A 19,288-nucleotide genomic window follows, 5' to 3' on the forward strand; every position below is an offset into this window, starting at 1 on the left:
CGCATGGGAGGGCTCGGAAGGGAAGGAGTGCCATTTGGAATGCAGACTTAGATGGAATGGTCTGCAGGCGTCACATTGCGTTTGCAGAACCCCTAATGTACCTAAACAGTAGAAATCCCCCACAAGTGACCCCATATTGGAAACTAGATCCCCATGGAACTTATCTAGATGTGTTGTGAGAACTTTGAACCCCCAAGTGTTTCACTACAGTTTATAACGCAGAGCCGTGAAAATAAAAAATCTTTTTTTTTTCCCACAAAAATTATTTTTTAGCCCCCAGTTTTGTATTTTCCCAAGGGTAACAGGAGAAATTGGACCCCAAAAGTTGTTGTCCTATTTGTCCTGAGTACGCAGATGCCCCATATGTTGGGGTAAAACCCTGTTTGGGCACACGGGAGAGCTCGGAAGGGAAGGATCACTGTTTTACTTTTTCAACGCAGAATTGGCTGGAATTGAGATCGGACGCCATGTCGCGTTTGGAGAGCCCCTGATGTGCCTAAACAGTGGAAACCCCCCAATTATAACTGAAACCCTAATCCAAACACATCCCTAACCCTAATCCTAACAGTAACCCTAACCACACCTCTAACCCTGACACACACCTAACCCTAATCCCAACCCTATTCCCAACTGTAAATGTAATCTAAACCCTAACCGTAACTTTAGCCCCAACCCTAACTGTAGCCTTAACCCTAGCCCCAACCCTAACTTTAGCCACAACCCAAACTGTAGCCCTAACCCTAGCCCTAACCATAGCCCTAACCCTAACTTTAGCCCCAACCCTAACTGTAGCCTTAACCCTAGCCCTAGCCCTAACCCTAGCCCTAGCCCTAGCCCTAACCCTAATGGAAAAATGGAAATAAATACATTTTTTTAATTTTTCCCTAACTAAGGGGGTGATGAAGGGGGGTTTGATTTACCTTTATAGCGGGTTTTTTAGCGGATTTTTATGATTGGCAGCTGTCACACACTGAAAGACGCTTTTTATTGCAAAAAATATTTTTTGCGTTACCACATTTTGAGAGCTATAATTTTTCCATATTTTGGTTCACAGAGTCATGTGAGGTCTTGTTTTTTGCGGGACGAGTTGACGTTTTTATTGGTAACATTTTCGGGCACGTTACATTTTTTGATCGCTTTTTATTCCGATTTTTGCGAGGCAGAATGACCAAAAACCAGCTATTCATGAATTTCTTTTGGGGGAGGCGTTTATACCGTTCCGCGTTTGGTAAAATTGATAAAGCAGTTTTATTCTTCGGGTCAGTACGATTACAGCGACACCTCATTTATATCATTTTTTTATGTTTTGGCGCTTTTATACGATAAAAACTATTTTATAGAAAAAATAATTATTTTTGCATCGCTTTATTCTCAGGACTATAACTTTTTTTTTTTTTTGCTGATGATGCTGTATGGCGGCTCGTTTTTTGCGGGACAAGATGTCGCTTTCAGCGGTATCATGGTTATTTATATCTGTCTTTTTGATCGCGTGTTATTCCACTTTTTGTTCGTCGGTATGATAATAAAGCGTTGTTTTTTGCCTCGTTTTTTTTTTTTTTCTTACGGTGTTTACTGAAGGGGTTAACTAGTAGGCCAGTTTTATAGGTCGGGTCGTTACGGACGCGGCGATACTAAATATGTGTACTTTTATTGTTTTGTTTTTTTTATTTAGATGAAGAAATGTATTTATGGGAATAATATTTTTTATTTTTTTTCATTATTTAGGAATATTTTTTTTAATTTTTTTTTACACATTTTGAAAAATTTTTTTTTTACTTTTTTACATTGTCCCAGGGGGGGACATCACAGATCAGTGATCTAACAGTGTGCACAGCACTCTGTCAGATCACTGATCTGACATGCAGCGCTGCAGCCTTCACAGTGCCTGCTCTAAGCAGGCTCTGTGAAGCCACCTCCCTCCCTGCAGGACCCGGATCCGCGGCCATCTTGGATCCGGGGCTGGAGGAAGCAGGGAGGGAGGTGAGACCCTCGCAGCAACGCGATCACATCGCGTTGCTGCGGGGGGCTCAGGGAAGCCCGCAGGGAGCCCCCTCCCTGCGGGAAGCTTCCCTACACCGCCGGCACATCGCGATCATCTTTGATCGCGGTGTGCCAGGGGTTAATGTGCCGGGGGCGGTCCGTGACCGCTCCTGGCACATAGTGCCGGATGTCAGCTGCGATAAACAGCTGACACCCGGCCGCGATCGGCGGCGCTCCCCCCGTGAGCGCCGCCGATCGCGCTGGACGTACTATCCCGTCCGTGGTCATGGGGGCCCACCCCAACTCGACGGGATAGTACGTCCCATGTCAGAAAGGGGTTAAAGCACAAGAGTGCATGCTGTGCCGCTTTGGCGGACGCCACTAACCACCCAGACTTGGGACAGGAAAGCGCTCTATAAGCGCACGGCGCCGCACTGGCGGTAACAGCAATAGATGCTGTATCGTGTGTCTTTATGTTGACAGCTTAGTCGGGCGCTAGACAGCAAGTATCCTCCTTTTGCGAACAGTCATACACAAGGGAGGGGATTTTAAAGAACGACTTGCACTCATCAACACACACGATTCCAAATGTACACTAGCGCATGGCCGAGCGGCCATGCAAGCCTTTTATAGCTGCAGCAAGAACAGGACCTTCCCAGAAGGACCAATGGGAGTCAGCCACAGAAGAAGAACACCTTCAGGACCTTTCTAAAGGACCAATGGGATTTGCTGCAGTATCTAAGCATGTGAATCTTGATTTCCAATGAGAGATCTTGCCCTGGGCATGCTCAGAAAGGGAAGAGCAGGACATAGTCCCAAACACGTCTGCTCGCCGCTGCCCAGTACTGGCTACAATGGCAGAAGCTGAAAAGGCAGCAGTAACCAGTTGTCCAGTATCAGCCTGAGCTAGATGCTGGGACCAATGTCTCCGCTGAGCAGACTCCACTGCGGCTGGAGAAGAATGGGAGACCGCAGCGAAGATGGTTCGAGATTCCCCCTGTGCAGAGGTGGGATGTTGACACCTAACATGGGCCCCCCCTCCTTGGACTTCGCTACGCTCGAAGGCAGCAATGAGCTGTGGAGCTCGAATGTGTTCAGCAGGATCCCAGGACCTGTCCTCTGGGCCATAACCCTTCCAATCCACCAAATAGAATTTTTGCCACGTACCACCTTGCACCCCAAAATAGCGTTCACCTCGTAATCGTCCATAGATGAACCTGATGTCCCGGCAGATGACTCGGAAAACCGGGATATGGTTCAAGAGGGACACATGAAAGGTGTCGGTGATACCCAGGCGTGGAGGAAGGGCCTGACGGTAGACCACAGGGTTAACCTGTTTGAGGACCTTGAAGGGACCCAAGTAGCGAGGTGCAAACTTAGTGGACTCAACTCGTAGCCTGATGTTACTGGCGGAGAGCCACACCAAGTCGCCAGGAGCAAATGTCGGAGATCCTCATTCTCTCCTTGGAGGCCCGAATGGCATCCTGAGTGCGGTCCCAAATGTCCTGTGCCTCCACAGCCCAGTCTGCCACCCTGGAGTCAGCGGAAGACACGGCATGGGCACAGGGACACGCAGATGCTGGCCGTAATTTAGGAGGAATGGAGTCTGACCGGTGGAGTCGGCTACAGCATTGTTAAGCGCAAACTCTGCCCACGGTAGCAAGGATGCCCAATCATCCTGCCTGGCAGTAACAAAATGTCGTAAATATGTGACCAAGGTCTGGTTGGCCCTCTCAACCAATCCATTCGTCTCGGGATGATATGCCGAGGAGAGATTCAACTCCATACTGAGTAGACGACAAAGCTCTCTCCAGAATCGAGACGCAAACTGGGGACCCCTTTCACTGACAATTTTGTCTGGCATACCATGTAGGCGAAAGATATGCTTGATGAACAACGCTGCCAGAGCCCGTGCAGAAGGTAGCCGTGGAAGAGGCACCAAGTGCACCATTTTGGAAAAATGGTCGGTGATCACCCAGATAATGGTGCAGCTACGAGACTTGGGTAAGCCCACCACAAAGTCCATCCCGACCATCTCCCAGGGCCTGTCCACCACCAGCAGGGGGTAAAGCAACCCAGCTGGCCGTTGCCGAGACTTGTTCTTGGCACAAGAGACACACGCCCGAACATAGTCTGCGACATCACAAGCCATATGCGGCCACCAATATGTCCTCGCCAGTAGCTCAGATGTCCTTTTGGACCCAAAATGTCCACCCACCCTGGACGAGTGAGCCCAAGAGAACCTCCGGATGCCGATTGGATGGTACAACAGTCTTGCCCGGAGGCACAGACTCAAGCAAAACCGGGGCCACAGTTCTCAGGCTCTCGGTGGGGACAATAAGTTGAGGCTCCTCTTCCTCCTCCTCAGATGATACAACAGAGCGAGAGAGAGCGTTGGCACGAATGTTCTTCTCCCCGGAAAGAAAATGGAGGGTGAAATGGAACCAGGATAAGAACAAGGACCATCTTGCCTGGTGAGAATTTAACTGCTGGGCTGTCTACAGGTACACCAAATTCTTGTGATTTGTGAAGACTTCGAAGGGAAAACAAGCTCCCTCCAAGAGATGTCTCCACTCCGAGAAGGCCAACTTCATGGCTAGCAACTCCCTGTCCCCGATGGAATAATTCCTCTCTGCTGGTGAGGTCTTAGAAAAGAAGAAGCAAGGATGCTTCCGACCTTGAGCATCCTTTTGGAAAAGGACTGCTCAAGCACCAACAGATGAGGCATCCACCTCCATTATAAATGGCTTATCTACATCGAGGCGATGTAGAATGGGAGGGCTAGCGAAGTGTGATTTAAGCGAGAGAAAGGCCTTGGAGACCTCCTCAGACCACAATTTGGGATTTGCTCCCTTCTTGGTGAGGGCAACCAAGGGAGCTACCAAAGTTGAGAAGTGGGGAATGAACTGGCGGTAGTAATTAATGTACCCCATAAAGCGCTGCACCACTTTAAGAGAATGGGGTTCCTGCCAGTCCATCACAGCCTGTAGTTTGGCAGAATCCATAGCCAATCCCTGGGCAGAGATGATATAGCCCAGGAAAGGTAAGGACTCCTGCTCAAACACACATTTCTCCAACTTTGCGTAGAGGGAATTTGCCCGTAAGAGGTCGACGACTCTGCAAACATCTCTCTGGTGGGAGTCAATATCTGGAGAGTAGATGAGAATATCATCCAGATAGACTACGACCGAGGTGGAGAGCATATACCAGAAGATGTCATTCACAAAGTCTTTGAAAATGGCTGGGGCATTACAGAGCCCAAAGGGAATCACCAGATATTCATAGTGCCCATCCTTGGTGTTAAAAGCCGTCTTCCATTCGTCCCCCTCACGGATGCGAATCAGGTTGTAAGAACCCCGCAGATCTAATTTTGTAAATACCCTTGCTCCCCGAAGCCTATCAAAGAGCTCAGATATATGAGGGGCAAAGGATAATTATTCTTAACGGTGATGGCGTTAAGATCCGTGTAATCTATGCATGGACGTAGTTCACCATTCTTCTTCTGCACGAAGAAGAACCCAGCCCCTGCAGGTGACACTGACTTTCTAATGAATCCTCTTGCCAGATTTTCCTGGATGTACTGTGACATAGCCTCCGTCTCCGGGAGAGATAACGGATGGACCCCGGGGAGGCTCAGCACCAGGCAAGAGGTCAATAGGACAGTCATAGGGACGGTGAGGCGGAAGGGTCTCCGCAGCTCTTTTGGAGAACACATCTGCATAGGGCCAATATTGCTTCGGGAGAGAGGATAGATCTGCGGGTACCTCAGTAGAAGGAACCTGAACACATTCCCTCTGACATCTACCCCCACAAGATTCACCCCATCCCAAATTTTTGCCTGTGGACCACTCAATATGAGGAGAATGGTGCCGTAGCCAAGGCATCCCTAACAGGACCTCGTCAATTCCCTCAGGAATGACGAGTAGAGATATAATCTCCTCATGAGATGGTGACATGGACAGAGTGAAAGGGATGGTCTGGTGTGCTATCTGTGAGGGCAGTGTTGACCTATTTACCACTTGTACGGTCACTGGTTGAGCTAATATTACCAGGGGAATTGCGTGACGTTGGGCGAAGGCAGATGACATAAAATTGCCCTCTGTCCCAGAATCCACGCAGAGGTCTACCGAGTGGGGAAATGGGCCTATAGTAATTGTCCCCTTAAAGGACAATTTGGAGGCAAACGTCGCTATGTCTAGTGTACCTCCACCTACTAGCACTAGACGCTGATGTTTCCTCGACCGCTGGGAACATCTGTTGGCAAGATGTCCTGACTGCTGGCAAACATGACAAACCTGGAGTGCACGAGCGGTCCGGGACTTAGATACCGCTCATGACACTTCCATGGCTTCATGTGACTCCGAGGCCTGGACTGGAGATTCCAAAGGTTTGGCGAAGGTGGGAGCCAGCCAAAACCTCTGCCTACACTGAGCTCGCTCTAACCTCCGCTCGTGAAAACGGAGGTCAATACGAGTGGACACTGCTATTAACTCCTCCAGTGTGGTGGGAATCTCCCTAGTGGACAGAGCGTCCTTCACATGGTCAGCCAGCCCCCTCCAAAATATCGGAATAAGGTCTTTATCCGACCACTGCAGCTCAGGTGCGAGGGTGCGAAAGTGGACAGCAAAATGGCTGACCCACTGCACAAGGACGAGCCCTGAGTCAATGCCAACAGTTGGAGCGCCGTATCATGGGTGACACGAGGTCCTAAAAAGACCCATTTCAGAGTGCTCAGGAACAACGAAGCACTGTGCACCACATGATCGCCCTTCTCCCACAGCGGCATAGCCCACTCCAACGCCCTGTCCAACAGGAGAGACACTTTAGCCCGCTCTGTGGGGAAACGTGCGTCCAGAAGCTCGAGATGTATAGAGCACTGACTCACGAAACCCCTACAAAACTTACAATCACCAGAAAATTTTTCTGGCAGCGGGAGGCGAGATAGAGACGGAAAAGGGGTGGCAGTGGACAAGTTTGCTGCAGCCACGCTAGCAGCCTGAACAGCAACTGCGGTTACATCCACAGCTGAGGTTGTGCGCTCGAGAGCCGCCAACCTACCCTCCAGCTGCTGGATGTACAGCAAGGATTGCTGTTTGTCCGTCATTACTAGCCAGACCCTGGTGCTAGTGTAATGTTAGGGCTATCTAACGCACCAAATTATAAGAGAGATGGTATAAGTTGCGTTCGCAGCCCGGGGTCCACTGTGCAGAGATGGAGCCTGCTGCAGAGTAATGACGGACTATATGGCAGTACAATGTGGATACACACATGGGTTAACTTCACCCTGTGCGAAGGAAGCAAACCCTGTTGCATCACAGGGCCGCGGTACCGCACCAAGAGCGCAAGCAAGGAGTCTCAGGACTCTATCCCAAGACACAGGGTTAGAGTACGTTCAGTGTTATGTTTGCTAATGACAGGTGTTATGAAGGCAATCCAGAAACACAGTGTGCTTAGCGATCAGAGCGCACACAGTGAACTGACAAATACCCAAAAATACAAGAACGAGCTCTGAGACGTGGAAACTCTGTAGACTGCACACCTGATCCTATCCTAAACACAACTAAAAGCGGCTGTGGATTGCGCCTAACAACTACCTAGGCAACTCGGCACAGCCTAAGAAACTAGCTAGCCTGAAGATAGAAAAATAGGCCTGACTTGCCCCAGAGAAATTCCCCAAAGGAAAAGGCAGCCCCCCACATATAATGACTGTGAGTAAGATGAAAAGACAAAACGTAGGGATGAAATAGATTCAGCAAAGTGGGGCCCGATATTCTAGGACAGAGCGAGGACAGTAAAGCGAACTTTGCAGTCTACAAAAAACCCTAAAGCAAAACCACGCAAAGGGGGCAAAAAAAAACCCACCGTGCCGAACTAACGGCACGGCGGTACACCCTTTGCGTCTCAGAGCTTCCAGCAAAACAAAAGACAAGCTGGACAGAAAAAAAGCAACAAAAAAGCAAAAAGCACTTAGCTATACAGAGCAGCAGGTCACAGGAACAATCAGGAGAAGCTCAGATCCAACACTGAAACATTGACAAGGAGCAAGGATAGCAGCATCAGGCGGAGTTAAGTAATGAAGCAGTTAACGAGCTCACCAGAACACCTGAGGGAGGAAGCTCAGAAGCTGCAGTACCACTTGTGACCACAGGAGTGAATTCAGCCACAGAATTCACAACAGTACCCCCCCCTTGAGGAGGGGTCACCGAACCCTCACCAGAGCCCCCAGGCCGACCAGGATGAGCCGCATGAAAGGCACGAACAAGATCGGAAGCATGAACATCAGAGGCAAAAACCCAGGAATTATCTTCCTGAGCATAACCCTTCCATTTAACCAGATACTGGAGTTTCCGTCTAGAAACACGAGAATCCAAAATCTTCTCCACAATATACTCCAATTCCCCCTCCACCAAAACCGGGGCAGGAGGCTCAACAGATGGAACCATAGGTGCCACGTATCTCCGCAACAACGACCTATGGAATACATTATGTATGGAAAAGGAGTCTGGGAGGGTCAAACGAAAAGACACAGGATTGAGAACCTCAGAAATCCTATACGGACCAATAAAACGAGGTTTAAATTTAGGAGAGGAAACCTTCATAGGAATATGACGAGAAGATAACCAAACCAGATCCCCAACACGAAGTCGGGGACCCACACGGCGTCTGCGATTAGCGAAAAGTTGAGCTTTCTCCTGGGACAAGATCAAATTGTCCACTACCTGAGTCCAGATCTGCTGCAACCTATCCACCACAGAATCCACACCAGGACAGTCCGAAGACTCAACCTGTCCTGAAGAGAAACGAGGATGGAACCCAGAATTGCAAAAAAATGGAGAAACCAAGGTAGCCGAGCTGGCCCGATTATTAAGGGCGAACTCAGCCAACGGCAAAAAGGACACCCAATCATCCTGGTCTGCAGAAACAAAACATCTCAGATATGTTTCCAAGGTCTGATTGGTTCGTTCGGTCTGGCCATTAGTCTGAGGATGGAAAGCCGAGGAAAAGGATAGGTCAATGCCCATCCTACCACAAAAGGCTCGCCAAAACCTTGAAACAAACTGGGAACCTCTGTCAGAAACAATATTCTCAGGAATGCCATGCAACCGAACCACATGCTGAAAGAACAAAGGTACCAAATCAGAGGAGGAAGACAATTTAGCCAAGGGCACCAGATGGACCATTTTAGAAAAGCGATCACAGACCACCCAAATGACTGACATCTTTTGAGAAACGGGAAGGTCAGAAATGAAATCCATCGAAATATGTGTCCAAGGCCTCTTTGGGACCGGCAAGGGCAAAAGCAACCCACTGGCACGAGAACAGCAGGGCTTAGCCCTAGCACAAATCCCACAGGACTGCACAAAAGTACGTACATCCCGTGACAGAGATGGCCACCAGAAGGATCTAGCCACTAACTCTCTGGTACCAAAGATTCCAGGATGACCAGCCAACACCGAACAATGAAGTTCAGAGATAAGTTTATTAGTCCACCTATCAGGGACGAACAGTTTCTCTGCTGGACAACGATCAGGTTTATTCGCCTGAAATTTTTGCAGCACCCGCCGCAAATCAGGGGAGATGGCAGACACAATGACTCCTTCCTTGAGGATACCCGCTGACTCAGATAAACCCGGAGAGTCGGGCACAAAACTCCTAGACAGAGCATCCGCCTTCACATTTTTAGAGCCCGGAAGGTACGAAATCACAAAGTCGAAGCGGGCAAAAAATAACGACCAACGGGCCTGTCTAGGATTCAAGCGCTTGGCAGACTCGAGATAAGTCAAGTTCTTATGATCAGTCAATACCACCACGCGATGCTTAGCTCCTTCAAGCCAATGACGCCACTCCTCGAATGCCCACTTCATGGCCAGCAACTCTCGATTGCCCACATCATAATTACGCTCAGCGGGCGAAAACTTCCTGGAAAAGAAAGCACATGGTTTCATCACTGAGCAATCAGAACCTCTCTGTGACAAAACCGCCCCTGCTCCAATCTCAGAAGCATCAACCTCGACCTGGAACGGAAGAGAAACATCTGGCTGACACAACACAGGGGCAGAACAAAAACGACGCTTCAACTCCTGAAAAGCTTCCACAGCAGCAGAAGACCAATTAACCAAATCAGCACCCTTCTTGGTCAAATCGGTCAATGGTTTGGCAATGCTAGAAAAATTACAGATGAAGCGACGATAAAAATTAGCAAAGCCCAGGAACTTTTGCAGACTTTTCAGAGATGTCGGCTGAATCCAATCCTGGATGGCTTGGACCTTAACTGGATCCATCTCGATAGTAGAAGGGGTAAAGATGAACCCCAAAAATGAAACTTTCTGCACACCGAAGAGACACTTTGATCCCTTCACAAACAAAGAGTTAGCACGCAGGACCTGAAAAACCATTCTGACCTGCTTCACATGAGACTCCCAATCATCTGAGAAGATCAAAATGTCATCCAAGTAAACAATCAGGAATTTATCCAGATACTCACGGAAGATGTCATGCATAAAAGACTGAAACACAGATGGAGCATTGGCAAGTCCGAACGGCATCACAAAGATACTCAAAATGACCCTCGGGCGTATTGAATGCAGTTTTCCATTCATCTCCTTGCCTGATTCTCACCAGATTATACGCACCACGAAGATCTATCTTAGTGAACCAACTAGCCCCCTTAATCCGAGCAAACAAGTCAGATAACAATGGCAAGGGATACTGAAATTTAACAGTGATCTTATTAAGAAGGCGGTAATCAATACACGGTCTCAGCGAACCATCCTTCTTGGCTACAAAGAAGAACCCTGCTCCCAGTGGTGATGACGATGGGCGAATATGTCCCTTCTCCAGGGATTCCTTCACATAACTGCGCATAGCGGCGTGTTCGGGCACGGATAAATTAAATAATCGACCTTTAGGGAATTTACTACCAGGAATCAAATTGATAGCACAATCACAATCCCTATGCGGAGGTAGAGCATCGGACTTGGGCTCTTCAAATACATCCTGATAATCAGACAAGAACTCTGGGACCTCAGAAGGGGTGGATGACGAAATCGACAAAAATGGAACATCACCATGTACCCCCTGACAACCCCAGCTGGATACCGTCATGGAATTCCAATCCAATACTGGATTATGGGTTTGTAGCCATGGCAACCCCAACACGACCACATCATGCAGATTATGCAACACCAGAAAGCGAATAACTTCCTGATGTGCAGGAGCCATGTACATGGTCAGCTGGGCCCAGTATTGAGGTTTATTCTTGGCCAAAGGTGTAGCATCAATTCCTCTCAATGGAATAGGACACCGCAAAGGCTCCAAGAAAAACCCACAACGTTTAGCATAATCCAAATCCATCAGATTCAGGGCAGCGCCCGAATCCACAAACGCCATGACAGAAAACGACGACAAAGAGCATATCAAGGTAATGGACAGAAGGAATTTGGACTGTACAGTACCAATGACGGCAGACCTAGCGGACCGCTTAGTGCGCTTAGGACAATCAGAAATAGCATGAGTGGAATCACCACAGTAGAAACACAGACCATTCAGACGTCTGTATTCCTGCCGTTCAACTCTAGTCATAGTCCTATCGCACTGCATAGGCTCAGGTTTAACCTCAGGCAGTACCGCCAAATGGTGCACAGATTTACGCTCGCGCAAGCGTCGACCGATCTGAATGGCCAAAGACAAAGACTCATTCAAACCAGCAGGCATAGGAAATCCCACCATGACATCCTTAAGAGCCTCAGAGAGACCCTTTCTGAACAAAGCTGCCAGCGCAGATTCATTCCACTGAGTGAGTACTGACCATTTCCTAAATTTCTGACAATATACTTCTATATCATCCTGACCCTGGCACAAAGCCAGCAAATTTTTCTCAGCCTGATCCACTGAATTAGGCTCATCGTACAGCAATCCGAGCGCCAGGAAAAACGCATCGACACTACTCAATGCAGGGTCTCCTGGCGCAAGAGAAAATGCCCAGTCTTGAGGGTCGCCGCGCAAAAAAGAAATAATAATCAAAACCTGTTGAATAGGATTACCAGAAGAATGAGGTTTCAAGGCCAGAAATAGCTTACAATTATTTTTGAAACTTAGAAACTTAGTTCTATCTCCAAAAAACAAATCAGGAATAGGAATTCTTGGTTCTAACATAGATTTCTGATCAATAGTATCTTGAATTTTTTGTACATTTATAACGAGATTATCCATTGAAGAGCACAGACCCTGAATATCCATGTCCACACCTGTGTCCAGAATCACCCAAATGTCTAGGGGGAAAAAAAAAAAGTGAACACAGAGCAGAAAAAAAAAAAAAAAAAAAATGATGTCAGAACTTTTTCTTTCCCTCTATTGAGAATCATTAGTTAGGCTCCTTGTACTGTTATGTTTGCTAATGACAGGTGTTATGAAGGCAATCCAGAAACACAGTGTGCTTAGCGATCAGAGCGCACACAGTGAACTGACAAATACCCAAAAATACAAGAACGAGCTCTGAGACGTGGAAACTCTGTAGACTGCACACCTGATCCTATCCTAAACACAACTAAAAGCGGCTGTGGATTGCGCCTAACAACTACCTAGGCAACTCGGCACAGCCTAAGAAACTAGCTAGCCTGAAGATAGAAAAATAGGCCTGACTTGCCCCAGAGAAATTCCCCAAAGGAAAAGGCAGCCCCCCACATATAATGACTGTGAGTAAGATGAAAAGACAAAACGTAGGGATGAAATAGATTCAGCAAAGTGGGGCCCGATATTCTAGGACAGAGCGAGGACTGTAAAGCGAACTTTGCAGTCTACAAAAAACCCTAAAGCAAAACCACGCAAAGGGGGCAAAAAAAAAACCACCGTGCCGAACTAACGGCACGGCGGTACACCCTTTGCGTCTCAGAGCTTCCAGCAAAACAAAAGACAAGCTGGACAGAAAAAAAGCAACAAAAAAGCAAAAAGCACTTAGCTATACAGAGCAGCAGGTCACAGGAACAATCAGGAGAAGCTCAGATCCAACACTGAAACATTGACAAGGAGCAAGGATAGCAGCATCAGGCGGAGTTAAGTAATGAAGCAGTTAACGAGCTCACCAGAACACCTGAGGGAGGAAGCTCAGAAGCTGCAGTACCACTTGTGACCACAGGAGTGAATTCAGCCACAGAATTCACAACAGTTCAGACCACTTGCGCTCGACACTGCAACTGGGGTGCTAAAGTAACAGAAAATATAACTTAAAGCACAAGAGTGCATGCTGTGCCGCTTTGGCAGACGCCACTAACCACCCACACTTGGGACAGGAAAGCGCTCTATAAGCGCATGGCGCCGCACTGGCGGTTACAGCAATAGACGCTGTATCGTGTGTGTTTATGTTGACAGCTTAGTCGGGCGCTAGACAGCAATCATCGACTTTTTGCGAACAGTCATACACAAGGGAGGGGATTTTAAAGAACGACTTGCACTCATCAACACACACACAATTCCAAATGTACACTAGTGCATGGCTGTGCGGCCATGCAAGCCTTTTATAGCTGCAGCAAGAACAGGACCTTCCCAGAAGGACCAATGGGAGACAGCCACAGAAGAAGAACACCTTCAGGACCTTCCTAAAGGACCAATGGGATTTGCTGCAGTATCTAAGCATGTGACCCTTGATCTCCAATGAGAGATCTTGCCCTGGGCATGCTCAGAAAGGGAAGAGCAGGATTAGTCCCAAACACGTCTGCTCGCCACTGCCCAGTACTGGCTACAATGGCAGAATCCGGAAAGGCAGCAGTAACCAGTCGTCCAGTATCAGCCTGAGCTAGATGCTAAGACTGACGTCTCTGCTGAGCAGACTCCACTGCGGCTGGAGAAGACTGGGAGACCAAAGTGGAGATGGTTCGAAATTCTTCCAGTGCAGAGGCAGGATCTTGACACCTAACATGTACGTTTATTGTATTTTTTATTTGCATAAAGAAATGTATTTATTGGAACAATTTTTTTTCATTTATTTAGGAATTTAAAAAAATATATTTTTGCACGGTTTAATATTTTTTTTTTTACTTTTTTAATTTTCCCAGGGTGGGACATCACTGTATAAAGTCAGATCACTGATCTGACACTTTGTACAGCACTGTGTCAGATCAGCAATCTAACAGGCAGTGAAGGAGGCTTCTCAGGTCCTGCTCTCAGCAGGCACTGAGAAGCCACCTCCCAGCGGGACCCGGAAGGACCCCACATCCATCTTGGATCCGAGGGTCTGCAGGCAGGGAGAACCCCAGAACAGTGCGGTCACATCGCATTGTTCTGAGGGTCTCAGGGAAGCACGCAGGGAGCTCCCTTCCTGCGTGATACTTCTCTATGCCACCGGAACGCTGCGATCTTGTTTGATCGCAGTGTTTCGGGGGTTAAAGTCCGTGACCACTCCTGGTATTTAATGCTGGGTGTCAGCTGTGAAAATCAGCTGACACCCGGTCGCGATCACCCCCATGATCGCGGCCGATCGCTTAGGCCGGGATCACACACAGCGAGATACAGCCGAGTCTCGCAGGTTAAAACCAAGCTCTGGCAGTGGCACTCCTGTTATGATCTGGTGGCCTTGGAGCAGCATGAGACGTACTCTGGAGAAGGTGGCCCCTGTACTGACCGCAAACCCTGAACCTAGCAGCGCAACTAGAAGTAGCCGTGGGGGGTACCTAACACTCCCTAGACCCCTCGACACAGCCTAAGAAACTAACTACCCCTAAAGACAGAAACAGGAAATCTATCTTGCCTCAGAGAAAATCCCCAAAGGACAGACAGCCCCCCACAAATATTAACTGTGAGAGGAGAGGGAAAAAACATACGCAGACATGAAATCAGGATTTAGCATAGGAGGCCACACTAGCTAAATAGAAAGAATAGAACAGAGTACTATGCGGTCAGTATTAAAACACTAGAAAATATCCACCACAGAAAATACAAAACACCACATCTGACTAAAGACATGGAGGGTAGAGACACAGCAAGGCTGCAAAAAATATTTCACAGACAAAGCTGGACAAGACAAAACATGAAAATGCACAGAACTATAAGGTCCACAGCAGGTGGACAGCAAAAACAAAGCCAGGACTTATCTTTGAAGAAAAGCACAGCGAACCGGAGAGACCAGAAGGGATGTGAATCCTCCAAAAACAATGGACAACTGGCAGGGACTAAAGAGTCCTGCAAAGCTATATACCCCAGTCAGTTTTGCAATTAGTAGATACACCTGTCCAATCCTGCAGTCCAGGCACAACTGCATTACCCTCTACAACCACCGGAGGGAGCCCAAAAGCAGACTTCACAACAGTACCTCCCCTTGAGGAGAGTTCACCGAACCCTCCCCAGAGCCCCCAGGCCGATCAGGATGAGCCCGATGAAAGGTACGAACCAAATCAGCGGCATGGACATCAGGGGCAAAAACCCAAGAATTATCCTCCTGGCCATAACCCATCCATTTGACAAGGTACTGAAGCCTCCGCCTCAAAAAACGAGAATCCAAAATCTTCTCAACAATATATTCCAACTCCCCATCGACCAACACAGGGGCCGGAGGATCAACAGAGGGAACAACGGGCTCCACATATTTCCGCAACAAAGATCTATGGAAGACATTATGAATAGCAAAAGAGGCCAGAAGTGCCAGGTGAAAGGACACCGGATTAATAATCTCAGAAATCCTATAAGGACCAATAAATCGAGGCTTAAACTTAGGGGAAGAAACCTTCATAGGAACATGACGGGAAGATGACCAAATCAGATCCCCAACCCGAAGCCGGGAACCAACACACTGACGACAGTTAGCAAAACGTTGAGCCTTCTCCTGAGACAGCACCAAATTGTCCATCACATGAGCCCAAATCTGCTGCAACCTGCCGACCACAGAATCCACACCAGGAAGGTCAGAAGGCTCAACCTGCCCAGAAGAAAAACGAGGATGAAAACCAAAATTACAAAAAAAAAGCGAAACCAAAGTAGCCGAACTAGCCCGATTATTAAGGGCAAACTCGGCCAATGGCAAAAAAGCCACCCAATCATCCTGATCAGCAGACACAAAGCATCTCAAATAGGTCTCCAAGGTCTGATTAGTTCGCTCAGTCTGGCCATTTGTCTGAGGATGAAATGCAGAAGAAAAAGACAAATCAATGCCCAGCTTGGCACAAAAGGCCCGCCAAAACCTAGAAACAAACTGGGAACCTCTGTCGGACACAATATTCTCCGGAATTCCATGCAAACGTACCACATGCTGAAAAAACAACGGAACCAAATCAGAAGAAGAAGGCAATTTAGGCAAAGGCACCAAATAAACCATCTTAGAAAATCGGTCACAGACAACCCAGATAACCGACATCCTTTGGGAAACAGGAAGATCGGAAATAAAATCCATAGAAATATGTGTCCAGGGCCTCTCGGGGACCGGTAATGGCAAATGCAACCCGCTAGCGTGGGAACAGCAAGGCTTAGCCCGCGCACAAATCCCACAGGACTGCACAAAAGAACGCACATCCCGCGACAAAGAAGGCCACCAAAAGGACCTACCAACCAAATCTCTGGTACAAAAAATCCCAGGATGGCCAGCCAACACAGAACAATGAACCTCAGAAATCACTTTACTAGTCCATCTATCAGGAACAAACAGTTTCCCCACTGGACAGCGGTCAGGTTTATCAGCCTGAAATTCCTGAAGAATCCGACGTAAATCAGGGGAAATGGCAGAAAGGACCACCCCTTCCTTCAGAATGCCGACCGGCTCAAGAACCCCAGGGGAATCAGGAAAAAAACTCCTAGAGAGGGCATCCGCCTTAACATTCTTAGTACCAGGAATGTACGAGACCACAAAATCAAAACGGTAGAAAAACAGGGACCTGTCTAGGATTCAGCCGTTTGGCAGACTCGAGGTAAATCAGATTCTTATGATCGGTCAGGACCACAATACGGTGCTTGGCCCCCTCAAGCCAATGTCGCCACTCCTCAAATGCCCACTTCATAGCCAACAACTCCCGATTGCCGACATCATAATTGCGTTCCGCAGGCGAAAACTTCCGAGAAAAGAAGGCACACGGTTTCATCAAGGACCCATCAGAATTCCTCTGAGACAAAACGGTCCCTGCCCCAATCTCAGACGCGTCAACCTCAACCTGAAATGGAAGAGAAACATCTGGCTGACGCAACACAGGGCCAGAAGTAAATCGGCGTTTAAGCTCCTGAAAGGCAGAAACAGCCGCGGAGGACCAATTCGTCACATCAGCACCTTTCTTTGTCAAATCGGTCAGAGGTTTAACCACACTGGAGAAGTTGGCAATGAAACAATGATAAAAATTAGCAAAACCCAAGAATTTCTGAAGGCTCTTCACAGATGTGGGCTGAATCCAATCATGAATGGCCTGAACCTTAACCGGATCCATTTCTATAGATGGGGGAGAAAAAATGAAGCCCAAAAAAGAAACCTTCTGCACTCTAAAGAGGCACTTCGACCCCTTCACAAATAAAGCATTACTACGGAGGATCTAAAATACCATCCTGACCTGTTTCACATGAGACTCCCAATCATCGGAAAAAATCAAAATATCATCCAAATATACAACCATGAATTTATCAAGATAACTCCGAAAGATATCATGCATGAAGGATTGGAACACAGATGGGGCATTAGAGAGTCCGAATGGCATCACAAGGTATTCAAAATGGCCTTCGGGCGTATTAAATGCAGTTTTCCATTCATCACCCTGCTTAATACGAATAAGATTATATGCCCCTCGAAGGTCTATCTTGGTAAACCAGCTAGCCCCCTTAATCCTAGCAAACAAATCAGTAAGCAAAGGCAAAGGGTATTGAAATTTGACCGTGATTTTATTCAAGAGGCGATAATCAATACAGGGTCTCAAGGAGCCATCCTTCTTGGCAACAAAAAAAAAACCTGCTCCCAATGGTGAAGAAGATGGCTGAATATGCCCCTTCTCCAAAGACTCCTTAATATAGCTCCGCATGGCGGCATGTTCTGGCACAGACAGGTTGAAAAGTCGACCCTTAGGGAGCTTACAACCTGGAATCAAGTCAATAGCACAATCACAGTCCCTATGCGGTGGAAGGGAACTGGATTTGGGCTCATCGAATACATCCTGGAAATCTGACAAAAACTCAGGAATTTCAGAAGAGGAGGAAGAGGAAATTGACATCAAAGGAACGTGACCATGAACCCCCTGACAACCCCAACTAATCACAGACATAGATCTCCAATCTAACACCGGATTATGTTCCTGTAACCATGGGAAACCCAGCACAATATCATCATGCAAATTATGCAACACCAGAAAACGACAATCTTCCTGATGGGCTGGCGCCATGCGCATGGTCAGCTGTGTCCAAAACTGAGGTTTATTTTTAGCCAATGGTGTAGCATCAATGCCCCTTAGAGGAATAGGGTTCTGCAAAGGCTGCAAGGGGAAACCACAACGTCTGGCAAATTTTAAGTCCATTAAGTTCAGAGCGGCGCCTGAATCCACAAATGCCATGACAGAAAATGATGATAATGAGCAGATCAAGGTAACAGATAACAGAAATTTAGGTTGCGCAGTACTGATAGTAACAGAACTAGCGATTCTCTTTGTACGCTTAGGGCAATCAGGAATAACATGAGCAGAATCGCTGCAGTAAAACACAACCTATTCTGGCACCTGAATCTTAGGCGTTCAGCTCTAGACAAAATCCTATCACACTGCATAGGCTCCGGGCTCCGCTCGGAGGACAACGCCACAGTTAGCACAACTCTGCGCTCGCGCAAGCGCCGATGAATATGAATGGCCAGAGACATAGAATCACTCAGACCAGCAGGCGTGGGGAACCCCACCATAACATCTTTAACGGATTCAGAAAGACCCTTTCTGAAAATTGCCTTCAAGGCATCCTCATTCCATTTAGTCAGTACAGACCATTTTCTAAATTTCTGGCAATACGATTCTGCCGCTTCTTGACCCTGACACAGGGCCAACAAGATCTTCTCAGCTTGATCCACAGAATTAGGCTCATCCTACAATAACCCCAATGCTTGAAAGAACGAATCAACATTAAGCAAAGCAGGATTGCCAGTTTCCAGGGAAAATGCCCAATCCTGTGGGTCACCACGCAGCAGGGATATGATAATTTTAACCTGCTGAATGGGATCACCAGAAGACCGGGGTCTCAATGCAAAAAAACAGTTTACAGTTATTTTTGAAACTCAAAAATTTGGATCTGTCACCAAAGAATAAATCAGGAGTGGGAATCCTAGGTTCTAAGGCAGGAGTCTGAACAATATAATCTGAAATACCCTGTACCCTAG

Source organism: Ranitomeya imitator, chromosome 6 (genome assembly GCF_032444005.1).
Source record: "Ranitomeya imitator isolate aRanImi1 chromosome 6, aRanImi1.pri, whole genome shotgun sequence".
Lineage (NCBI taxonomy): Eukaryota > Metazoa > Chordata > Amphibia > Anura > Dendrobatidae > Ranitomeya > Ranitomeya imitator.